Raw genomic sequence first — 24,439 nt, forward strand, 5'->3', positions numbered from 1 at the left:
GACTGGAAGTACCAAGGACCTGAAGACTCGGACTTTCGTCCTCCTGCACAGGTACCGGCAGTGCCACACCCCATGATCCAGTGAATCCATGACTCCCCAGGCCCGACCCAGACGTCTATTGACCTCTGACTCATAGCCAGCAGAGACAGGAATATCACTGCCAACTTAAGTGAATCTCTCCACGACCTCAACATCCTCACCACAAACAGACACAGACAGGACAGCAGCAGCCAAGATGTCACCAAAAGCCTGGATCTTAGTTTTGACCCAGGATTGTAACACCCTTGACGTCCAACTCGACAGCTGGGGGATCAGCCTGGTACAACCGCTCGAAGTAACCGGCCCAGCGGGCCTTCACTTCAGACTCCTCTGTCAAGAGCCTACCACTCTCTGCTCTAACTGCAGTGCTCTGAGGGATGGGCTTGGATGAACGCAATGCAAGAATTCCCCTGTAAGCGGGACGAGAATCACCTGTCCACAGGGGATGCTCTACCCCCTCACAGATTCCTCGCACATAGGCCTCCTTGTCCTCCCTCAGTGCACGTACAGTTTTACGCCTCAGCTCCCTGAACAGCTCAGCTCTGCCATTCAGCCTGGCCCTGCGACTCTGGTCAATGGTATCCAGTGTAGCTTGAGAGCCAAAATTCTTCTTTGCCCTGCGGTGAGTTCCAAGACATCCACCGGCAACATCAAGGACGGTGGGCTTGAAGGCACTCCACAACTCTTCAGGACCCCCCAAAGCACCCAGACCCCCCAAGTGTCCACTCAGCCTGTTCGCAAACTCCTCAGCTACTCTCTCATCCCTGAGCTTGCCAACATCCAGCCTCGGCTGGGATGGTACCATTCTCCAGCATTTAAGGTGCAGCTTTAGAGTTGCTACAACAAGCCTGTGGTCAGTATTGAGGAACTGAACACTCTGGTAAACCCTGGAGTTCTGGATCATCCTCCAACGACGTCAATGAGGACATGGTGAATCTCCTTTGCCACACCGCCAGCGTTAGAATACCAAGTCCAGCGATGAGCTTGTGGGCGCTGAAACCATGAACCAGCCACCCTAAGTCCATGACTTCTTGCAAAGTCAAGGAACTTAGTGCTATTCTGCTTCATAGTTCCTGACCCATGGGGACCAACACACACCTCATAACCATCCCTATCAGTTCCAGTCGATGCATTGAAATCCCCCAAGACTGGAAGTGTATCTCGTCTGGGGCACTGATCAACCACGGACTCGAGCGTGGCGTAAAATGCATCCTTCACGGTGAGATCACTCGCCTCAGTCGGAGCATAAACAGAGACCAGGTAAATGACATCTAAGGAGTGACGAATCCTTAATCTCATAATACGCTCGTTGACCGGTGTTACCTCAATTATCATTGGGGTCAGCTTATTGGACACAGCTACAGCAACTCCTTGGGTATGGTAACCATCAGAGCGACCAGACCAATAGTACGTGTAACCACCCACCATTATCTCTCCGCAATCCGGTCTCCGAACCTCAGAGAGTGCTGCAATCCCAATGTCCAAACGCTTGAGCTCAGATGATAATAGAGACAGGTGATCATCCTCTCTTAGGGATAGGACATTCCAGGCACCCACCCGAAGGGACCGCCTCAGGTTAACCCAAGGAGACCGCCGTCTGGTGGACGACACCTCAGCACCACTCCGACACACTCTCCCGCAATGTGACCCAGGGATGTTACCCCGTGGTTTCCCTCCTTTCATCAAAGATTGGGGGTCCCGAAGGCTTTGCCCCAATCCCGTCATCCGGTGAGCTGCCCTGCGAAGGGAAACTGCACAGAAGGTACTCCCACGGAGTGGGTTTTCAGATTTTTTTGCATTTGTGTGTTTTGCGGAATGAAGGGTTTTACGGTGGCCGGAGTGCAAATCCTGCCACCAACCTCCTAATAAAAAAGTAACCCAACTGCAGGAGAACGTCCGCAGACACAGTTGGGCACTAGATATGGATGGCCGTTGGCTCACAAGGAGCTCCGCCACCCTTTGACAGGTTTTGTTTTTAATCCTGCTGGGTGTTCCCCCCCCCCGTCAATATCTCACTGCGAACTGTAACTTATATGGCCCCCATCTTTTGTAGTTTTCCATTCAAAACATAAAATTTGCTTTGCCAGGTACTGCTCGCAAGGAGAATCTTCTCGAGATGTAACACACAAGCTGTTCCCTCTTCTCTAGAATCTTCTACATTATAATTTTCTTTCTTACCACTGCCATCAAAGGATGAAGGAGGTTATGTTTTCACCGCTCTCTGTCTTTGTTTGTTTGCTCATTTGTCTGTCTGTTTGTGTGCAGGATATCTCAAAAAGATGTTGACGGATTCGGATGAAACTTGGTGGACACTTTGGGTGTGTGACCATGACAAAGATTTTGGTGAAGATCCAAATCCGGATCTGGATACGAGAATTATTTTTTTTAGTGCTTCTTTACCATTGAGAGATAGGGCCAAAAACGATATAGTACTGTATAGCATGATATTTCAAAAATGTATTTGGCCCGATGTGTTCTCGTGGATCAGGCATTGCGTTGTGGAGGTGTGTGTGTGCTCTACCAAGTGCCCTTCTAGTTCTGTCTGTGTTGCCATTTTTCTCAGAGGTGACTGAATGGATCTTCATCAAATTTTCATAGGTTCATCAGTGAATGCCGGTGAGTGATTTAGGCAAAAAAAATTTAATAAAAAAGTTAGATTTTTTTTTTATCTCTCTATAGTACAGCCTGGTGTTGGCGTAGTAGTTAGGGTCGCGGCTTGGGATCAAAAAGGTCCCATTGGCCGCTTGAATTAATACACACCAGGAGGTTGACTCAGCCTGTCATCCTTCCGAGGTCGGCGAAGTGAGTACCAGCGTACTGGGCGAAGTGAGTACCAGTGTATGCCCCGGCTAGAAAAGGTGTACCATATCCCTGTGTCGTAAGAGGTGACCAGGGTTGCGTCAGGAAGTGCATCCGGCGTAAAACCTGTGCCAAATCATTATGCGGATCATAACGGATGATCCGCTGTGGCGACCCCTAACGGGAGCAGCCGAAAGAAGAAGAAGAATCTCTTTATAGTACCTAAGACTTTGTAGGTATGTGCAACGTAATATTAAATGATCCCCGACCCAATTCCTCAGTGGATATAGCAAAATATTTTAGGCCCCCACAAAAACATTTCTTCAAAATGCCAACAGGATTCGGACAGCACCAAGCAACGCTGGGTACCCCTGCTAGTATTAAATATCTCTGTATGGTATCTATCTGTGCATTTGTTTGTCTCACGTTTACGGCAGCCATTTCCCATGCTGTGGTTGAAAAGCTGCTGATTGGTTATTTTGCATTTTCATTTCACCTTTCTTGATGTAATATAGTCAGTCACTTTACTGTCCCTTCCAGTGACTTTTTATAAATGAACATCTGGAGGAAAGCAGATTTAATACAGATCTTCATGGAGTAACACAATTTAAAACTGCTATAGTTTGCCCTCTTTTTCGACAAATTCAACCTCGACCACCCTTTGTTGCACCATCATTTTGCGGTGGGTGGTATAAGTAGCTCAGATCTTTGGCTCTGAGTGAAACTAAGATTGCAACACAATTAACCTTTTTAAGTCAATGAATAATTTAAATTGGTGGATTAACTTAAACTTTTCCCGTCACTGGGAACGGATACTTTTTGTAATACTGCACACCGCATCAGTTTACAGAGTTTACACAACTTGTTCACCACAATGCATTCATCAGCTCTTTTAGCATTTCTACAGTTATCCGATTGTGTTGAGCCGTTTTACCATTCATCAGGTCTTTAGTCGTTTCATCCACTTCAGATGCAGCTCTTGAATACCATGATCATTGATGAAGAGAATATGTACAATGATGGGACTTACTCGCCTTCCTTTGATCACAGGTTTTTGCAGATTTTGTGTGATTCGATTGGTTAATAAATATTACAAAATTATTGTACAATCGAAAGAGATTGATCTTTAGGTTTTCTATGTGGTCAGAACCATAAATCATGGCAACATTTGTTGTACATTCCACTGCCTGAGATATGCATCACAGTGAAAAACTTCATACATGTTCATAAAGTGATAAAGTGATTATACATCTATACGAATAAAAGGGTGTGTGTGTGTGTGTGTGTGTGTGTGTGTGTGTGTGTGTGTGTGTGTGTGTGTGTGTGTGTGTGTGTGTGTGTGTGTGTGTGTGTGTGTAAATAAATAATTGTTTGTTGTTTCAAATCTGTCTCAGTTGTCCTTTCATTGGTCTGACACAGTGTACAAGTACATTTATATGGGAAATTGTACCCCACGTGATTTGCTCTGTTCACCGGTGCTGTACCTCTCTGGTCCACTCAGCAAATCACCAGGTGTGGCTGTGTATGTGTCTCCTCCAAAACTCCAAAACCATAAAACCTAGCAGTCTGAAACTTTGCATGCATCCTCAGAAAACTTCAAGGAAGTGCAAGAGTGAAAATTGGGTCGTCGTCGTCTTCTTTCGGCTGCTCCCATTAGGGGTCGCCACAGCGGATCATCTGTTATGATCCGCATACTGATTTGGCACAGGTTTTACACCGGATGCCCTTCCTGACACAACCCTGGTCGCCTCTTACGACACAGAGATAAGGATTGGGTTTCGCCATGATTCCGGGCTACCCTACACCCTCTCATAGCGCGGCCCTCGTCCTCAAGCGATCCTCCAACCCAAGCCTCCGAGTAGCTAGATTACAGGCGCACGCTACTACGCCTGGTTGCAGGAGTGAAAATTGGGTTTTTGGGTTAATTAAAACACCCCTTTTGAAGATAATTAATGGCCTTTATTAATTACATCCTTCATCAGACGATCCTCGGCCAAATCACCCTCTGGGTCTTAAGGCATTTCCTGGGTAACTTCGCTAGGGTCTTAAGCCACCATGTTTTTTGGCCGACTCAACCATGCCTTGACTTGGAACAACCTGCAACGATTTCTGAATGATAAAGTTGTTGTTTTCACTTTCCTCACCCTTATTATCGAATACCTGTTCATCATAGCTACGAATCGCTGGGAATACCGTATTGCAATGCTTATAAACACCTGGAGATGTCAGCATTCGTGGCTTTATTTAATTTCCGCACATGTGATCACCACGTGTATCTCTTTATAAGGAGAATTACACAATTTGAGTTTCAGAATCGAACTTACAAGCAGCTCCGAAAAGTGTTTATTTGTCCAAGTCGGACATATTTGAAACTTTCGGCATCTCCGGGGGTTGTATGTTTCATGTATTGCTCATCGCCGACCAAACGAGCTGTTTCTTATCAACCATTTCATTGTAGTGCTTGCTTGAGTGCATAAGCCACTTGGCGAGTGCTCTCCAAGCTGCTTGGTTCTTCGTTTAGGTGGAAGTACCATTCAATTCCATTGGGACCATCCTCAGTGCAGAGCGTTAGTGCTGCCGAAGCAGTCTCCTTAGCTATTGGGCACAATCCTGGATAGGTCGCCACTCCGACACAGGTCGAAGTACCCATGCTCTCAATGGAACATGAATTAGACAAACATATGTTTCAGCCTGTGTTGGGCCGTGCGGTGCCATGCAGTTGGTGCCTTGGGAGGAGTATCATCTGCTGAAGATGTGCAATTTTATTTTTTCATGACATCGCTTTGTTTAACCTGTTTGTGCCATCTCCTAATACAATCCACCTTTCACTTCGACATCGATACATATATAAAAACAATAAGGTCCATCCGACCATGTGTTTGCTGTGATTTGGTAGTGAAGGCAGAGAAGAGAGATCGACATTTTGTGTTCTTTGCCTTGATATATTTTCAAATTGAATTTCACTAATTTCCCACTTTAATTCCCCTTTCAAAGAACTCTGTTAAAAGGTAAATCTTTATGTTTGTCGATTTTATGTCGTTGGTGTGTGTGTGTGTGTGTGTGTGTGTGTGTGTGTGTGTGTGTGTGTGTGTGTGTGTGTGTGTGTGTGTGTGTGTGTGTGTGTGTGTGTGTGTGTGTGTGTGCGTGCGTGTGCGTGCGCTCAAAGTATCCATCTTCATTTCAGTAAGGGGGTCACGATTCATGAAACAAGCTGTGAAGTTTTCTGTTCTCAAAGTTTTGCACCGAGGGCTCTCTTCAGGATTGTCACTCAGCCCCCGACAGCTTCCAACTCCAGTTTGTTTGTAGTGATATTCCTAGGGATGGTTTTTAATATCTCTGTGAGGTTCTTTGTCATAATTCCTGTTGCAAACTATTACTATACTGGTACAACTTTGGCATTCTTCAGCTTCCAGGATGTTTTCACTTCATTCTTGAGGTCTTGGAATTTGATCATTTTCCTGATTTCTGCATCGTTGGTCCAAAATCACTGGCATTAACACCTCAATTAGCAATGCCTTCTCTTTTTTTTTTGTTCTGGTCGCAATGCTTTGTTTTCGATGTTCATGCCCAATGGGATCATGAGGTTGTATGTGAGTGGTCTGTCTGCCTTAAATGTTTTCAGTGATTGCTTTTGGTTTATGTTCCCACAAATTTTCTGGATTTGGAATTTCAAAGTTTTTTGAAGATGTGCCAGCAGATTACATTATAAACTCTGTTGTGTCATTGTGTGTACAGCTGTTCTGACACGGTTTTTTTTTTGTGTGTTCGGTCATTAAGCATGACATCACTTTCTTTGCTAACCCCACCTCCACCCCTCACCTGTCTTTGTTTTTTCCTCCCCCCCCCACACTCTTCTCTCTCATTCTGTCCCTCCTCGCTCCTCCCTCCCCCCCTCCTAATAAAATGCAGCTCTCTCCCCCTCTCCCTCACTCTCTCCCTCTATCTCTCTCTCTGACTCCCCTACCCCCTCTCACACTACACCTGCCTCTCACCCCCTCTCTCTCTGCCTTCCCTCCCCCCTCTCACCCTACACCTGCCTCTCACCCTCACCCTTCCTCTTTCTTCCCGCACCCCCTTTTATTACCCCCATCAGCGAAGCGACAGGTTGTATTTGCAAGTTTAAAATAAATACCAAAGTCATGGAAGGAAAGGACATTTTCACAGGAATTGCAGATATTTTTAACCTCATTTGTATTTGATGATGTAAATATAAAGAATTAGAAACTCCATAATACTTTCATGCAATGTGATTATAATGATTGATGGAATGGAAATGAATTATATTCAATCATTTGAAGGATATAGATGACAATTTCTGACCCAAACTATTTCACCCTTCCCTGCACACCTTTTTCTCCCTCATTAAAACCAAACGATTTCAAATACTGTGTCTGTATTGAACTCATCGATGTATCACTCGTACTTTGTCGCTCAATTCTTAGCACACAGAATATCCATTATGTTTCTAATTTTGCTTGGAACATCAATCTTCAACTAAACCAGTGCTGTTGATAGTTACTAATTTTCTCATTTCAATATGAAACATAAATGCAATTGAACAAGAAATTCTTAGTAATTACGTTTTCCTGGAAGCCTTTGAATGTGGGATTAGTTTGATATGCAGCTGCCCATGGGGCCTTTCAACTCGTCAAATAAATTCAGATGAGATGACCGGCTGAAGGTTCTCTCAATTTAATGACGACTTTCCAAATGTGAAACAAGCAGATTTAGTGCATAAAACAGTTCCTTTTAAAAGGAACTGTTTACATACTCTGCTTTAAAGGAAACTGTTTAAGCACTCTACTTTAAAAGGAACTGTTTACATACTCTGCTTTAAAGGAAACTGTTCATGTACTCTGCTTTAAAGGGACTGTTTACATACTCTGCTTTAATAGGAACTGTTTGCACACTCTGCTTTTAAAAGAACTGTTTGCACACTCTGCTTTTAAAGGGAACTGTTTACATACTCTACTTTAAAGGGAACTGTTTGCACACTCTGCTTTAAAGGGAACTGTATACATACTCTACTTTAAAGGAAACTGTTTATGTACTTTGCTTTAAAGGGACTGTTTGCATACTCTGCTTTAAAGGGAACTGTTTACATACTCTGCTTTAAAGGGAAATGTTTACATACTCTACTTTAAAGGAAACTCTTTATGTACTCTGCTTTAAAGGAAACTGTTTATGTACTCTGCTTTAAAGGGATTGTTTATGTACTCTGCTTTAAAAGGAACTGTTTACATACTCTACTTTAAAAGGAACTGTTTACATACTCTGCTTTAAAAGGAACTGTTTACATACTCTGCTTTAAAAGGAACTGTTTGCACACTCTGCTTTTAAAGGGAACTGTTTACATACTCTACTTTAAAGGAAACTGTTTCCTCACTCTGCTTGAAAGGGAACTGTATACATACTCTACTTTAAAGGAAACTGTTTATGTACTTTGCTTAAAAGGGACTGTTTGCATACTCTGCTTTAAAGGGAACTGTTTACATACTCTGCTTTAAAGGGAACTGTTAACATACTCTGCTTTAAAGGGAACTGTTTACATACTCTACTTTAAAGGAAACTCTTTATGTACTCTGCTTTAATAGGAACTGTTTCCATACTCTGCTTTAAAAGGAACTGTTTACATACTCTGCTTTAAAAGGAACTGTTTACATACTCTGCTTTAAAAGGAACTGTTTACACACTCTGCTTTTAAAGGGAACTGTTTACATACTCTACTTTAAAGGAAACTGTTTATGTACTCTGCTTTAAAGGGACTGTTTATGTACTCTGCTTTAAAAGGAACTGTTTACATACTCTACTTTAAAAGGAACTGTTTACATACTCTGCTTTAAAAGGAACTGTTTACAAACTCTGCTTTAAAAGGAACTGTTTGCACACTCTGCTTTTAAAGGGAACTGTTTACATACTCTACTTTGAAGGAAACTGCTTATGTACTCTGCTTTAATAGGAACTGTTTACATACTCTGCTTTAATAGGAACTGTTTACATACTCTGCTTTAAAAGGAACTGGTTACATACTCTACTTTAATAGGAACTGTTTACATACTCTGCTTTAAAAGGAACTGTTTACACACTCTGCTTTTAAAGGGAACTGTTTACATACTCTACTTTAAAGAAAACTGTTCATGTACTCTGCTTTAACAGGAACTGTTTACACACGCTGCTTTGAAAGGAACTGTTTACATACTCTGCTTTAATAGGAACTGTTTACATAATCTGCTTTAAAAGGAACTGTGTACATACTCTGCTTTAATAGGAACTGTTTGCACACTCTGCTTTAAAAGGAACTGTTTACATACTCTGCTTTAAAAGGAACTGTTTACATACTCTGCTTTAAAAGGAACTGTTTGCACACTCTGCTTTCAAAGGGAACTGTTTACATACTCTGCTTTAAAAGGAACTGTTGACATACTCTGCTTTAAAAGGAACTGTTTACATACTCTGCTTTAAAAGGAACTGTTTGCACACTCTGATTTTAAAGGGAACTGTTTACATACTCTGCTTTAAAAGGAACTGTTTGCATACTCTGTTTTAAAAGGAACTGTTTGCATACTCTGTTTTAAAAGGAACTGTTTGCACACTCTGCTTTAAAAGGAACTGTTTACATACTCTGCTTTAAAAGGAACTGTTTACATACTCTGCTTTAAAAGGAACTGTTTACATACTCTGCTTTAAAAGGAACTGTTTACATACTCTGCTTTAAAAGGAACTGTTTGTACACTCTGCTTTTAAAGGGAACTGTTTGCATACTCTACTTAATGGAAACTGTTTATGTACTCTGCTTTAATAGGAACTTTTACATACTCTGCTTTAAAGGAAACGGTTTACATACTCTACTTAAAAGGAAACTGTTCATGTACTCTGCTTTAAAGGGACTGTTTACATACTCTGCTTTGAAGGAAACTGTTTACATACTCTGCTTTAAAGGGACTGTTTGTGTACTTTGCTTGAAAAGGAACTGTTTGCATACTCTGCTTTAAAAGGAACTGTTTACATATTCTGCTTTAAAAGGAACTGTTTACATACTCTGCTTTAAAAGGAACTGTTTACATCCTCTTCTTTAAAGGAACTGTTTGCATACTCTGCTTTAAAGGAAACTGTTTATGTACTTTGCTTTAAAAGGAACTGTTTACATATTCTGCTTTAAAAGGAACTGTTTACATACTCTGCTTTAAAAGGAATTGTTTACACTTTACATCCTCTGCTTTAAAGGCAACTCTTTATGTACTCTGCTTTAAAAGAAACTGTTCACATCCTCTGCTTTAAAAGGTACTGTTTACATACTCTGCTTTAAAGCAGAGTGCTTAAACAATTTCTTTTATTGCAGAGTGCTTAAACAATTTCTTTTATTGCAGAGTGCTTAAACAATTTCTTTTATTTCGGAGTGCTTAAACAATTTCTTTTATTGCAGAGTGCTTTATCAATTTCTTTTATTGCACAGTGCTTAAACAATTTATTTTATTGCGGAGTGCTTAAACAAGTAATTTTTTTTAGTGGAGTACTGAAACAATTTATTTTATGTAAGCGTAAGCAGTGTCTTTTAGGTTAAGCAGTGCGTAAACGGTTTATTTTAAGGTTCCTGTTCTATTTTGATTTCCATGGCTGTTTCTGGATTCCATCACAGCTACTCTTCACACTGGCAGGATTTGGTGAATGTTGAAACGAGGATTTTTGGCTGCAGATGAAGGAAATCCATTGAGTGCCAAACTTGACTGCCCATTCTTCAGGGAAGGTACCTAAGCCTCCTCAATTGGGGCCAAATATATCAGTTTTATCACATGTCGGATCGTTTTTGGGCATGTTAAAAATCTCTATGTCAATTTCAAAACTCAGAGTCTTCATTACATTGGGTGATTCTTTTTAATATCTGATATCATCATCATTCCATACATTACTTGGATTTTTCTTGTGTTATACATACTGCCTCCTATGTAGTTATAATCGATAGACTATTGCCAGATAATTTGCCCAAAGTCTCAGAATGAAAACAAGCACATCTCACTATACTATATATAACACCATTAACTAAAAAAAATACAAAAAACAGTCATAAAATCTGTCTTTCATGTGCAACGCAAGGCTACTGCACAGCATCATTGGCTGAGGCACGGTGGTGCCACTGATGCACTTCCCCCTCCTGGTTAGGGCAGGAATTTTGTAATCGGTTCATAATTTGTTCGGGATACTGGCGATAGCTTACCGACTCTTCACAAAGGACACTGTGGGGTCTTTAATGCCCACCAACTAATGTTGGCAGATATAATAATCATAAAATTAAAATCATATTAAAGAAGGAGAAAAAGACATAAAATGTCATAGCCTCTGTGGTTTTAGTAATTTTGCTGGATGGAGTGAAAGGTCGAGCTCATCATTACAAGATATATGTGTATGAGCAACTGACTTGATTGGTCATGTGACATGTGACATTTGGCAAGTTTGAGCAACATCGCACCATGTATGTCCAAGAAATGGTTGGGGACACATTAAAGTAACAAAATGGCCGCCAGTCGGCCATCTTGGATCTGATCTCAATAAAGGAATGACGAGCACATGTCGGCCGTCATTCATTATCTGTGTGCCAAGTTTGAGTATGATCCGTAAATGCATATCCGAGAAATGGTTTTAGTAGGGGACCCAGACTGCCATAGCATGCAAAATAATGGTTGGAGGTCACACTTCTTGCTATACTTTATTTATATGTGTTTTGAGGGAGGTATGTCCATTCCTCATAAGGTTTCAGAGGTCTGCTCATCAGACACTCTTGTGAACAATTTCTGTGGGTGGAAGTTTGAAGATACGAGATCACCTAAATGAGCCAAATAATTAGGGGTAGGGAAAACTGAAATTAGAATTTTATGCATTTATTGTGTGGCAATACATGCATATTAGGTATCATTGGAAAGAGCTAGGGTCAAGCTAAATTTTGATCATGTTTTTTTTATTTTGATGACGTCATCAATGATGTCACTTCAGGCCAAAAGGTCACGTATTTTTGCGAGAAGTCAAAATATTGGAAATCGTGATATAATATGTAGTGTTCTCGCCAAAACAAAAGAGTGAAAAACACAAACACCATTAATATAAGAGTACATATACACTAAGTTTTTGGTATTAAGAAAAGTTACATAAATACAATAGTTTTCATATTAACTCATTCTGACAAAAGTGCAAAATCAGCAAAAATGTCTAAAAATGTGGATTTTATGAAATAGACGAGAGACTGCATTTTTTTTGCAGTAACATCTTTAATAACATCAAATATTAGTACAATAAGGCTTTATATGCATTCAATATACAATTTAACCCTTTCATGGCTAAAATTAACCCTTTTTATTGTTTGGGTAATGGTTCAGTGTGTAATGTAATTCAGTCGTCAAAACTTCAGATTCAATTCAATTTCTTGGTCCTATAGGAACCAATGACCAAATGTCAGTGACACTGAGTTCCAATCTGCTCATCATAGTAGTTCTGATTGAAATATTCATATCAAAAATAGTCCTCATCCTCCGACGCGAGATCGCAATTCTGTGGATCTCCGCAGCACTTGCAGGCAATGGTGCATTTCAATCCGGCCATTCTACATATCAGCGTCCTTTGCATTTACCTTTCTTGCAGTTACAATGGGTTTGAACTATTCCAGGTTTTGAGGGTTTCGTCATTCGTGTGGCAAGCAGGCAGCCATTCTTTTTGGACCTCCCAAATTTACAAGGGTCAGGAAGCTCTGGGTCTGGCTGTGGTGCACGTTTGCATATTGTGGTTTGGTGGAATGATCTGAGCAGATGCAGCAAGAATGCATCCTCTGTGGGTGGTAGAGAACAAATATCTCCCTTCTTCGTCATAAACAAGTGGCAGCGTAGTTCATCTAATGTGCCTGAAAACTTGTTGCCATATAGTGCTAAGAAGAAATTTCGAGCTGAAGAAACAACTTCTGGAGATACATCTAAGCTTTTACCATGGGTTCCGTATTCTGCGAGAGATCCAAGTATCTCGGTGCATTCAAAGGTCACTTTGAGGGCACGTTTTTTTCCAATACAAAAGGGATAGCTCACTGTGTCACACCCACTCAGTATGTATGTGGTCAATAGCATTGCTGTGATATCCCCTTGATATTTGGATGCAAGGTAATGTGCTATTGCATGACTTGCTATTGCATAATGTGGTATTGCTCACCATAGTGGTTCTGAAATTGTTTTACAAGCGTATCACTATGATATGACATGGCATGTTCCACATGCTTCTCATCCAACCACCTACGAAGCATATCACGCAATTGCGAAACAAAATAAATACAACAATCACTGAGCAGTTTTGCTTCAATAGCAGAAATAAGCCACTGAAACCCTTTTTCATAGACACTCAAAGTATCAGTAGTGTTGATATCTGTAGGGCGTTTGTTCATAAAACTATTCAAACACAACCTATGATACCCAAAGTCATTTGCAATCTTGTCCACACAGCCTAAGTCACAACCTTGAATCAAATGTAGCATTCGTTCATCATTGAGTTCATTCGCTTTATTCCAAATTGATAACTGTCTATCCTTTGTGGCAACCAAAATCAATTTGCGATCTCCTTTTTTGTCTCTCACTTTACCACACACAAAACAGTTCGTTTTGAAATCTAACTTTGTGTCAAATTTCAATCGAGTAGATGTGCAGACGGGTTCTTCATCTATATTTGCAATGTTTGTTTCGACCTTAGGCTGCTTTTTATCAACCGTTTTTTTTATTATTGTATGTACTTTGACATGAACTGTGAATCTTAGGAAGTTTCTTGAGAAATATGTCCTTACTGCTGATATCATCTAGGAGACGGCGAGCAACCTTATCCATTCGATGGGATAAAGCGTACAGTAATGAGGGATAACCATTCTCTGTGACATTTTCAAGAGTACACGATGTCTTCTTTTGACAAATTATACAGGCATTATAATCTGTCCCATCACTTGGCGACTTCCTTTTCTCACCAATTTGAATAGCCCCTTCCTCCATTGTGTCGCTGGGATGTACCAAAGGTACATATACCTGAAGATGTGTGAAATGTAGTAGTTAAGAAGCGATATACAACTATTGAAAAACTATGTATTGGAGGGCAAAAATAATAAATGTTCAGTGCTTAATTCAACAAACAAGTGATCATTGGCCTCACGGGCCACCATACCATCGAGTTACAGATCAAATGAGATTATAATTTATATACTACAACATGTACTCGGTCTGTAAGGATGCTACCTACATGACCTATATAGCTGCTGGCTCTCTTGCCTGCACATCACTGTAGCTATTCCTGACATCATCCATGTCACATGCACAGGTATGTGTACCTGCATCAGGCCTACATTTTTTTCAGGTACCTTTTCAAAAGCTGTTCTATTTATGACTCGAATGAAGTTCATTCATATGCTTGTTTAAAACTACTTACCTTATGGTTGATATTAATTTCTTCCTGCCATTGTACGGTTCTGAATAATGGACTGAAGTGTGATTGAAAATTTTCTGAAATCAACACATGATGCCAAAGAGAGATGAATAGCAATTTACCTCCAATTACTGAAGAGTGCTTTGTTAAAAAAAATATGGTGGCCTGTTCAAGGGTACTGTTTTTTTATATTTGCAACTACAACAATACATGAAGGCTTAGCTGTAACATTATTATAAATAAATGTAGGCCGATACTCTTATACTTGTGGCCTTTCAATGTATTTAGTTCCAGCATCACTCAGCTCCAGTTCAGGAAAGAGAGTATGCTTTATTGAAATGTCGGAAACTGGCAAAGGGTTAATTAAGGAATGGGTTAATATGCACTTCTGGTGAACAAACATTCATTCCGATATCCGTTTGTGACTATGCAAATGCTTCACAAGCTTCAAAATAAAACATAATTTTATTTTGCAGAAAAAAGCTGAAATTTGACTTTTTTTGCTTATTTTGCATATTTTGCATATCGGACTCGAGGGGTTAATATGAAAACTATAATACTTATGCAATTTTTCATAATATAAAAAACTTTGGGTATATGTTGGCTTATATTAATAGCATTTGTGGTACCCAGACTCTCTTAGTTTGGTCACAACACCATAATTAATATCACTAATACCCAGATTTTAACTTGCATCCAAAATCTATGACCTTTTGACCCCTAGTGACATAATCGATGACGTCATCAAAATTTGTTAATGCCAAATTGTAGTGTGGGCCAACCTAATGATACCTAATATGCATGACTTTCCTAATATGCAAAAATATACAGAAAAAAGTATAGCAAGCTGTGTGACCTCCTTAAAATGTTTAGGGCTCTGGGTCCCCTACTATTGAGGACGTGTTCAACATCAGGTTTTTTACAGGTAAAATGGCCGTCAGTCGGCCATCTTTAATCCAATCATGAAACAAAATGACGTTCGTATGTTTACCATCATGTAGTGTCTTTGTGCCAAGTTTGAGTAAAATTGGTGCATACATCTCCGAGATGTGGCTGCGGACGGACAGACGCATGCATTGGCGGACGAGACCCAATCCATAAGCCCCCGTTTTAGACTAAGTTCAAAGGGAGCTCATAATGGTTTTCAACTTTCAGTAAATGAATCTTCTAACTATATTTTCACCACATTTTAAGTTGCTAGTCCATCAAAGCATGCTAAAAACTTTAACAAATAATTAAATTTTTCCGAGGAAGTGATCTTTGAATAATTTTACAATTTCAGAAAATATGCCCATTTCACATTCTCGTTTCGCATCTAAATAACTCACAGATATTTGTAACTAGGGGATTTTATTTTGAAGTTGCTCAGTGACGTGGACATTCAAACTGAACAACCAGCACTTATAATTTAATGTAGGGAGGGCCCCCAAATTGGGGGGTTGACTCCCCAAATTTGCTCTCTTTGCCAAACTCCCAAAATCCCCCTAAACACAATTTCAATGAAACTTCACCACAGCCTTGATGTACCAAAGTTTGTCATGGCATTTAAAAAAAATCAGGGTCTTGGCGGTACTGTGTAAGGTTTGAACCCTCCAAAATCGGTATTTGCCCGCTTCTCCGAAACTACACACTATTTCAATGAAACTATAGCACAACTTTCATCATCCGTGATATGCGAAAGCTTGTTCACAGCATTTTTTTTTATCAGCATCTAAGGGGGTCCTGCGGGGGTATTGAGTGACATGCTCCTGATCCAGGTGAGCTTCAGGACGTGCGGTCATATTTTTTGCAAAGGTAAATAAGTCTTCATTCTTTCATTGCTTTTATTATTTTAGATTTCTACCATGTTGAAGAATTAGGAATGGGTGCTGATTCTTGTTTGGTTAGGAGGATGTGGGCAACACTGCCACTTGACAGACTGGTGCACTTTAGTTCCCATCTCGAGTCATGCCAGAGGTGTTAAGTATTGGTGGAAAATTGTGGGACAATACCATGTGTGACCCAGGCAAGATAAATTACCTTGTGTTTAAAGCTTCCGATTGAAACCTCTGCATTTTTATTTTTACAAACAACAATCTGATCGTAACTTGGCAATTCTACTGATGCAGGCTCGGATTTCAGAAGCTTACAATGCAAAAACTTAATACTGCACTCTTTAGCTAAAAGGAAACCCATAGCTTCTGGGATACTGGTCCAGATACTTTACCACAAGGACACCACTATGTTCACAACTTTCAGCAACAACAGAGGTGAAAGGTAAGGATGGAAATGCTGGGGTAATGGAATAAATAGTAGGGGTGAGAGTTAACTTGCACAGAAATTGTACTCATGCAAAAAGTAACAGCATAGTTTTTCCACACGGGATGTCATGTTGAGCTTATAACTCACAGCAGTGTCAGCAAAAAAGCTCATTCCAACATCAACGGCAGTGATTGTGGTAGCGGAAGCAACAGCAGCAGCGGCAACAACAACAACAAAAAATTACCCCCGTGTGGGGGTGACGGTCATCTCTATAATACCACAAGTTCTCAATGTTCAGTTCAGGTAACCATGAAATAGTCCAAACTAACCGTTTAGATTGAAATAGTTCACAGAGATACACTAGGATAATACTACTAATGACATAATTAATAAATATGTATTGTTCATTTAGTACCCGGATTAACACATCAGAATCACCAGTAAGTGCAATACGTGGTTTTCCGGTCCGTCCACTCTCTGGGGACATTTCACTTCCGGTTGTAGAAAAAAAAACGAAAAAATAGGCTTCGCTCTCGGAGATTATGATAATCCTGTAGATTATTCTTCACTGATTATAATGCAACTTTCAGAATGAAAATTGGTCAAGTATTTATAGAGATATTGAGGTTTTAAAAATCGTTAGAGAGAACAAATTCATTAATTATTAATTCCACAGAAGTTTCGTGACACTGCACAAAGTAACCTGTCAGGTATGAAAAAACATTTTGTATGCCAGATTCATTAATTATGGAATGTACTCATTGATATATTAATCAGAAAGCCCGAAGCATGTAGCATAATTTGTCACTTATCCCCTCATCCGGGATCAGTGGCCTCGTCCCACAGCCTGCAGCCCTATGTCCGCCGGTGATTATGTTTGATATCGGCACGATCGAGAGGAGCCTGCGAATTATCCCTGCTGATGCACTGAATTGATGCAATCGTTCCGCCAGAATATTCGTTGTCAAGATGTTGCGTGATTAAATCACCAATACAGTCACTCAAATTTATACCGCCGACATACTTCTTAACAATCACCTTCGCCCCAGAAACCACAGTCAATCTGAACCACACTGGCCACTGCTCAGACGCCATGACCGGACTACTGCGCAGTTCTACTACGCAGTTTGGTTAAAGATGACTCGGCATTTTGCCGCGCACGCACGAAATTATATTTTGAAAATAAATGCCGACGTTTACATTTCGGGTTTTGAAACTTTTGCACCTTCGGCGGAAAATGTATAAATATAAAAGGCTAAAAATGTGTTTTATAGCGAACGAAGTGATATGAGCTTAATACTTAACGCGTGCACGTGAGAGAATAGGAAATAACAACAACAACAACAACAACACAATAGCCCTGGCTATTTCGAATCCGTTTGGTAAGTTATGACTTTTTGCTTCCGGTTGTTGTTAAACGCTGTGCGGTGTATAAACACGATTGGGTTTTATTTCTTTCTTGTGAATATTACTTAACGCGTGCACATGAGAGAATAGGAAACAACAAAAACAACACAATACCTTGGCAATTGTGAATCCGTGTCATTGGCTATGACCATTTTGCTTCCCCTTTTTGTTTTGTTGCTGTTTTTTTTTGTTTCCGGTTTTTGTCATGGGGAATGATGCATGCCGGGAGATCATGACCGGAAGTGTTTATTTATTTATTCAATTATTTTTTCCCAAAGTTAATTTTATACTTCCGCAGGTAATTTTTTTTTTTTTTCATGACAGGAAGTATTTATTTAGTATTTAACATTACCGGGAGTGATTTTGAAACTCTTTCCGGAACTTTTAATTTATTTTGTTCTCGACCAGAAGTGATCGTTTATTTATTTTTTTATTCAATTATTTTTCCCCCAAAGTTAATTTTAATAGATATCTCCCGCATCATCAAAAAATAATTTTTAATCGTGATTTACATTATTTGTTCGCTGATCCCAAATCCAGGCCGAAGTAGCCGGAAATTGCGTCAAAATCATCAGCTGTGCGGCGCTTACATGTACCACGGTATAGTTGGCAAGTATACAGTTGTGAACAAGTTTTATGTAAAGTCAGAAGCGAATGTAAGAAGAATTCTACGTTCGCTTCTAGGCTTTGCCTATTCCGTATTATTTATATTTCATTTCTCCTTCCTTCTTTGCGAATCACATCGGCGTTTTTGGCCATCTTCCAGATCACGTGACGATCAAACGGGAAGGAAATTCAAAAATCTATCTGGTTAGATACAAGATAATATTTTTTACTATCATAATCTATAAACAGTTGCCGAATATCTTGTAGAATGGCAGACTAGATAGGTTTTGAAAATGGTGATTTTTATAACTTACGTGACCTCGTGGCCTTGACCCTGACCTTGAACCCGGACAAAAGTTATATCGTTGTGCAACACTCATCGACCTCTACCCACATACTACGTTTCATCAAGATCGGAAAGAAAAATTGTTGACGGACGGACGGACAGACATTTGGTCCGGCTTTATTAGGTCATATCGGTAGAGATGACCTAAAAATGCAATCAGAGATTGCAGACCATTGCCAGGACATCTTTGCAGTGGTGTATTTTGATAGGTTTTTGGGTATATCCAATATGTCTGCCAACCATGTGACCTATGATATCATATGTGTGAATCTTTTGTCCTCATGGACAGGCGATCATACGTGTAAAGTTTTCCCTCGATTTGTTCAGCCACTTCAGAGAAGAATTTTGAAGGTTTTTTTTTTTTTTAAATAACAATATGGCTGCCGAATCACATGACCGATGATGTAATGAAAATTTTTTCTGTGAACCATTTTATTCCTAAGTGACCCTCAAAAATTTTCATACTGATTGGATGTGGTGTTCTGCAGATACAATTATGATGTCATAATGAGGGTATGACATCATATAAATGAAACTTTCCCTGTGAGGAGTACTTGCTATGTGCGAAGTTTCAATTTTTTCTTTCGTGCGCTTTCAGTGACAGAGGTGCAATGTTTTTTCCGTTTTTCCAATATAGCTGCCACACCACATGACCTACGACGTCATAATTATCATTAAAACATTCCACATGAGTCAGTCGCACCAATGGTGAAAATTTCGTCTCAATCCGACAAGCGGTTGTGAAGAAAAACACTAAAGTTCTGTGCAGACAGACAAACAGACAAACAAGCAGTCATAGACTGGTACTTAAGAAATTGTCAACTTGACATCTGACCTTGTCTAATAAAAGCTGTCTCTAGAGAAGGTAGCGACGCAAACCAGAAGTTGAAGTTTCTACGATGATTCTGTACCAAACCATCAAAAATCGAATGTTTCACCTCACTGTGACCTTGACCTTTGACCGATTTTGACCAAAATCGAACCAGCACTAGCCACCACCCTCCTGAATCACGTGGTGTAATTTGACATTGGTAGCTTCTTCCTTTCTCGAGTTATAGTGCCTACAAACAAACACACACACACACACACACACACACACACACACACACACACACACAAACAAACACACAAACAGATGATGGAAGTCATCAATATACTTACGAAATCTTTAGATTTCGTTCGTAACAAATGGTCGCAAATGTAATGCCCCCTCCTTTGGCGAGGGAAACAACAACAAAAACAAAGTAGAATAGCAATCTGCAGAGCCCATACCTCCGTCAGGCTGAACAGTTGATGTTTTGTATCCCACTGATCGGCTGGAGCCGCACAGGACCGGAACCAAAATCTAATCTGCTTGTTCTTTTCACATACCCAATTCATACCCAACATACCCAAACTTTTTGAGGTATCGTGCTCTGCCCTCTACAGTATCTCGTTTTTGGCCTCATCCCTCAATGGTGAAAATCACTTTAAAATTCTCGTGTCTGGATCTTCATCAAAATCGAATCGATTCGTTCTTGTCACACACCTAACATGTCCACCAAGTTTCATTCAAATCCGTCCATAAATTTTTTGAGACATCCTGCTCACAAACAGACAAACAGGTGAAAACATAACCCCGGTCCATCTTCGGTGGCGGAGGTAACAAACAAAACATTTCCAATATTTGTCTCCCGATTTTGGAACATTCTGGCTTGCTTCGAGAAACGCCACTTCCTGTCGGATCTTTTGTGATCCTCAATGTTTTTATCTTCATGGATATAATAAGGTTCGTTTTTGCTACTTGAGCGTATGCTTGTAATTTTAGTGCAAATATGAAGAACCAGGTGTAAAAAGCGATGCTCTTTTAAATCCAGTTGCGTGTAATCATTGAAATATCAGCCGCAAAGGCTTACTGGTCATTGTTTGTGGAAATCAGAAAAGTAGAAGAAAAATATTTTTTTAATGAAAGTTTTCTTCAATGGTGAATAAAGTGCCAAAAGGATTATGTATGATTTCAATATTTATAATACTATTTATTTTCTTCAAGTTGTTATTCGACTTTTAATGTCAGACTTGCATGCATGCTGTTGTTGCTCTTGTAAGTTGCTGAGATTTTGATGGAAGTTATTTTTGATTGAAAGAAAATATTTTTTTATTATCTCTGCCATCGAAGGTGAAGGAGGTTATGTTTTTATCCCTGTCTGCCTTACTGTTTGTTTGTCTGTCTGTCTGTTTGTCTGTGTGCATGATATCTCAAAAAGTTGTGGCCGGATTTGGACGAAACTTGGTGGACACGGGTGTGAGGCAAGGGCGAATTGATTCGATTTTGGTGAAGATCCGAATCCGGATCTGGATGTGAGAATTATTTAATCTTTAGAGTGATTCTTCACCATTGAGAGATCGGGCCAAAAACGACATAGTTACTGTAGAGCATGATATTTCAAAAATGTGTTGGGCCCGATATGTTCTCGTGGATCAGGCATTACGTGGCGGAGGTATGCGCTCCACCGAGTGTCCTTCTAGTTTCAATTGTTTCACTGAAGGAAAATGATTAAAGCTAAATTTTGCAGTAAAATTCTACATTCCATGCAGAAGTTTATTTCAAAGCACCAGAAAATAAACTTTCAAAACCCAAAGTTATCCTCCATTCTAATCTGAAGATGTGCATGAAAGGCAATTCCATCATCTCCAAACAGCATCCATAAGTGCTGACAGCTGGAGCTACTGTTGCGTGTCCAATGGCTTAAGAGCAATCTGCCATCCGCAACATCTTACACATCCTTTAACACTCCATCCCAGCACAGGCCTCACAGCTGGAGTTGGCTTATGCCATGTATGATGAATTCCTCTGCAAAGCGTCGGCGAGCTTGAGGCAGTGTTTTATTACCCAATTTGGGAGCATCGAGACTTTCCTCACCACTCCAGCAGAATGCTCGAAGCCAATGCAATGCATTCGTGCCGGACTGTTTTCCAAAATCTTTCATTGTTGTGTTGAGTATCGTGGATATTGAATGATGGTTTATAGATTAGTTGCTTCTGATTGACAATTCAGGATTCTTAAACAATACGTCCATTTGAGTGCTCACGATCGATTGCTGCAGGAAGAAAGGCTCAGGGTTTTCAATTTATTTTTGCAATCATGTTTGTGTATTTTTATATAATTTCTCATTAGTATTCATCCATGTAGGCAAACAAATAGCCAAATCCTGTTTTGTCAGGAGGATTTTCCTACTGCCGTAAACTCCTTCAAACCATATCGGATTATAGCACAGCGCTTATTGTTTATTGATGGCCTGTATATTTGCACAGTACTGCACAAGCTTGTACAGTACTGTATATTTTCTACTTCTTTAATGGCCAATGTTATTCCCACCTTCTTGCGGTTTAGCCGGTGAAGGATTTTGGCCCAAGTCTCGGTGACTGATTAAACCACACGTGTGATGGTTGGAGCATCCACTCTGAGTCTGGGAGGTCGGCGGTTCAAACTCCGGTTGAATCATACCAAAGACTTTTAAAATTGTATGGACTGCTTCCTTGCTTGATACTCAGCATTTAAAGGATCGAGCACGAACAATCCCACAGTTTGGCATCAGTGGGGAGAATAAATGTCATCCTGTTCCCAAGCAAGTGCAGAGAGAAACGCAACATCATCTAGATCATGCCGCTGGTACCCAAAGTGCTCTGAGAATGAAGTCACATCCTCCAATCTCAGTGGCTACGCTTGTGTGGAAGTCTAGTCTGATGTTTTCGCGTGTGTGTGTGTGTGTGTGTGTGTGTGTGTGTGTGTGTGTGTGTGTGTGTGTGTGTGTGTGTGTGTGTGTGTGTGTGTGCGCGCGCACGCGCATGATTCGTGTTGCAGCTTTGCCACGAGCCATAGAGCCTGTAAAAAAACAAATAAAGGAAAAAATAAAAAGGGATGCAATCTCTTTGTATATCTGTGATGAAATAACTGTGTAAAAAAAAAAAATATATATATATATATATATATATATATATATATATATATATATATATATATATATATATATATATATATATATACATTGATGGATAATTTCGGGCACAATATTGGAACAACCAACATAAATCACTGACTCATTGGAAGCACCTTGGTATCTCCGACATACAATGGCCACACATATCACGGAAATGGCCTCCATTCCAGGAGATCACAACGTATTCCAGTTCCAAAGACCATTGAACCCAAGTTTATCTGCATCTTGCAATTTCCTGACTGGTTAACTGCATTGTAAGACTATCTCGCATTTGATTCGGGACAAAGAAAGATGAAATTTTCCTTTCGGAATGCACAAATTTCCTCTTTCAAAATTCATTTTTGTAAGAACATGACAGTTTTCTCCAAAATGACAATTTCCTCAATTTTCACTGGGATGCCTTTTTCTTGCGCAGGTAAAAGATGCCAACAAGGATCATTTGTGGAATCGGCTGATTCGATCGCTTGCATGGAGATGAGACTCGAAACCAGGAGCACCGTCCTTGCAATTCCACGCACGTCCGAACACTTTGCCAGACAAAGTGCCCCTGACAGCTGTGCGTGTATCTTCAAGTGGACAGAGGAGCCCCAGATGGGGACGTACAATGTGTCAAACTCATTGCACCCACAAACCCATACTATTCGGAGCCCAAACAAATATGCGGTAAGGGGAATTGCTACTCTCAACAGAAGCTAATGAACTATGAACGAAGCCATTACACGCCCTCAGAACTAATTGCCGTGCATGTGTTTAGGGTATAAATTCCTATAATTTGAGTTTATTGTAACATGACAAGTCAGAATGTTAACGCTGCACTAAATCCCTGGAGGTTTCCAATGGCAAGTGACTTTGGCAAATTATTACTCAAATGAGTTTCACCATTGAATGAACAATGCTCGGTTGGCATTTCTTTATTGTGTACGTTTCACCACCGACATCCACAGTTTCCATTTCGCACAGATACCTAGCCAGTGTCCATGCACGTGCATGCGTGTGGCTATGTACGAGTGAGATTGTCTGGTCGGAAATTCAACTTCTTCGGCCCGAATATGAATCTTGCTGCAAATCCTACTGCTTGGTGTACTGCACTAAAATTAATGAGGTGAAGCGCTAATTATGGGTTCCGGGTTGGCTTTAACAGTATGAGCTTCTGTATTGTAAGATGGCGATTGCATGTTCAAATCTCATCCCCATGGTGAAGGCAATAGCAAACGACCTGGTTCGTTTCATTGGCTCAGAAGCTGTTTTAATAGCACTACCCTCCTCGGGGGAGGTACGATAAAACCTGACTTTGCGAAGACAACTTGCGAGAGAATGCAATCTGTTATATGATTTGAAAATTTATGATCCATCGTTTGATGGTTTCTCCCAGCAGCCTCACATTCATCCTGGTTTTGATGCAAACACATGGAGTTGCAGTTCGACAATTGATAATATCGTTGTAATACCCAACTAGAGAGAAGTTGATGGCATGTGATTACCAATCCCACACTTTCCACCGAAAGCAAAGTTGAAAGATGCCAAAAAGTTTCGCCAGGAATGATCCGATATCAAATTTTGAGTTAAATTTTATTTTCCACCAGCAAAGATACCC

The 24,439-nt window shown here is 40.2% G+C and overlaps 1 long non-coding RNA gene across 1 annotated transcript in view; it reads left to right on the forward strand.

Annotated features, from left to right (window-relative positions):
- The window catches only part of LOC147008983 (uncharacterized), a 97,452-nt gene extending 73,466 nt beyond the window's left edge, over nt 1–23,986 (forward strand). Inside the window, exons 2-4 of the long non-coding RNA XR_015053129.1 lie at nt 10,475–10,582; nt 23,261–23,508; nt 23,806–23,986. This is a non-coding gene — a long non-coding RNA (uncharacterized LOC147008983). The remainder of the gene's footprint in view (nt 1–10,474; nt 10,583–23,260; nt 23,509–23,805) is intronic.
- The last annotated feature ends 453 nt before the right edge of the window (nt 23,987–24,439 follow it).

This window comes from Eptatretus burgeri, chromosome 18, assembly GCF_056783735.1.
Source record: "Eptatretus burgeri isolate ZD-2024b chromosome 18, Ebu_testis_v1, whole genome shotgun sequence".
NCBI lineage: Eukaryota > Metazoa > Chordata > Myxini > Myxiniformes > Myxinidae > Eptatretus > Eptatretus burgeri.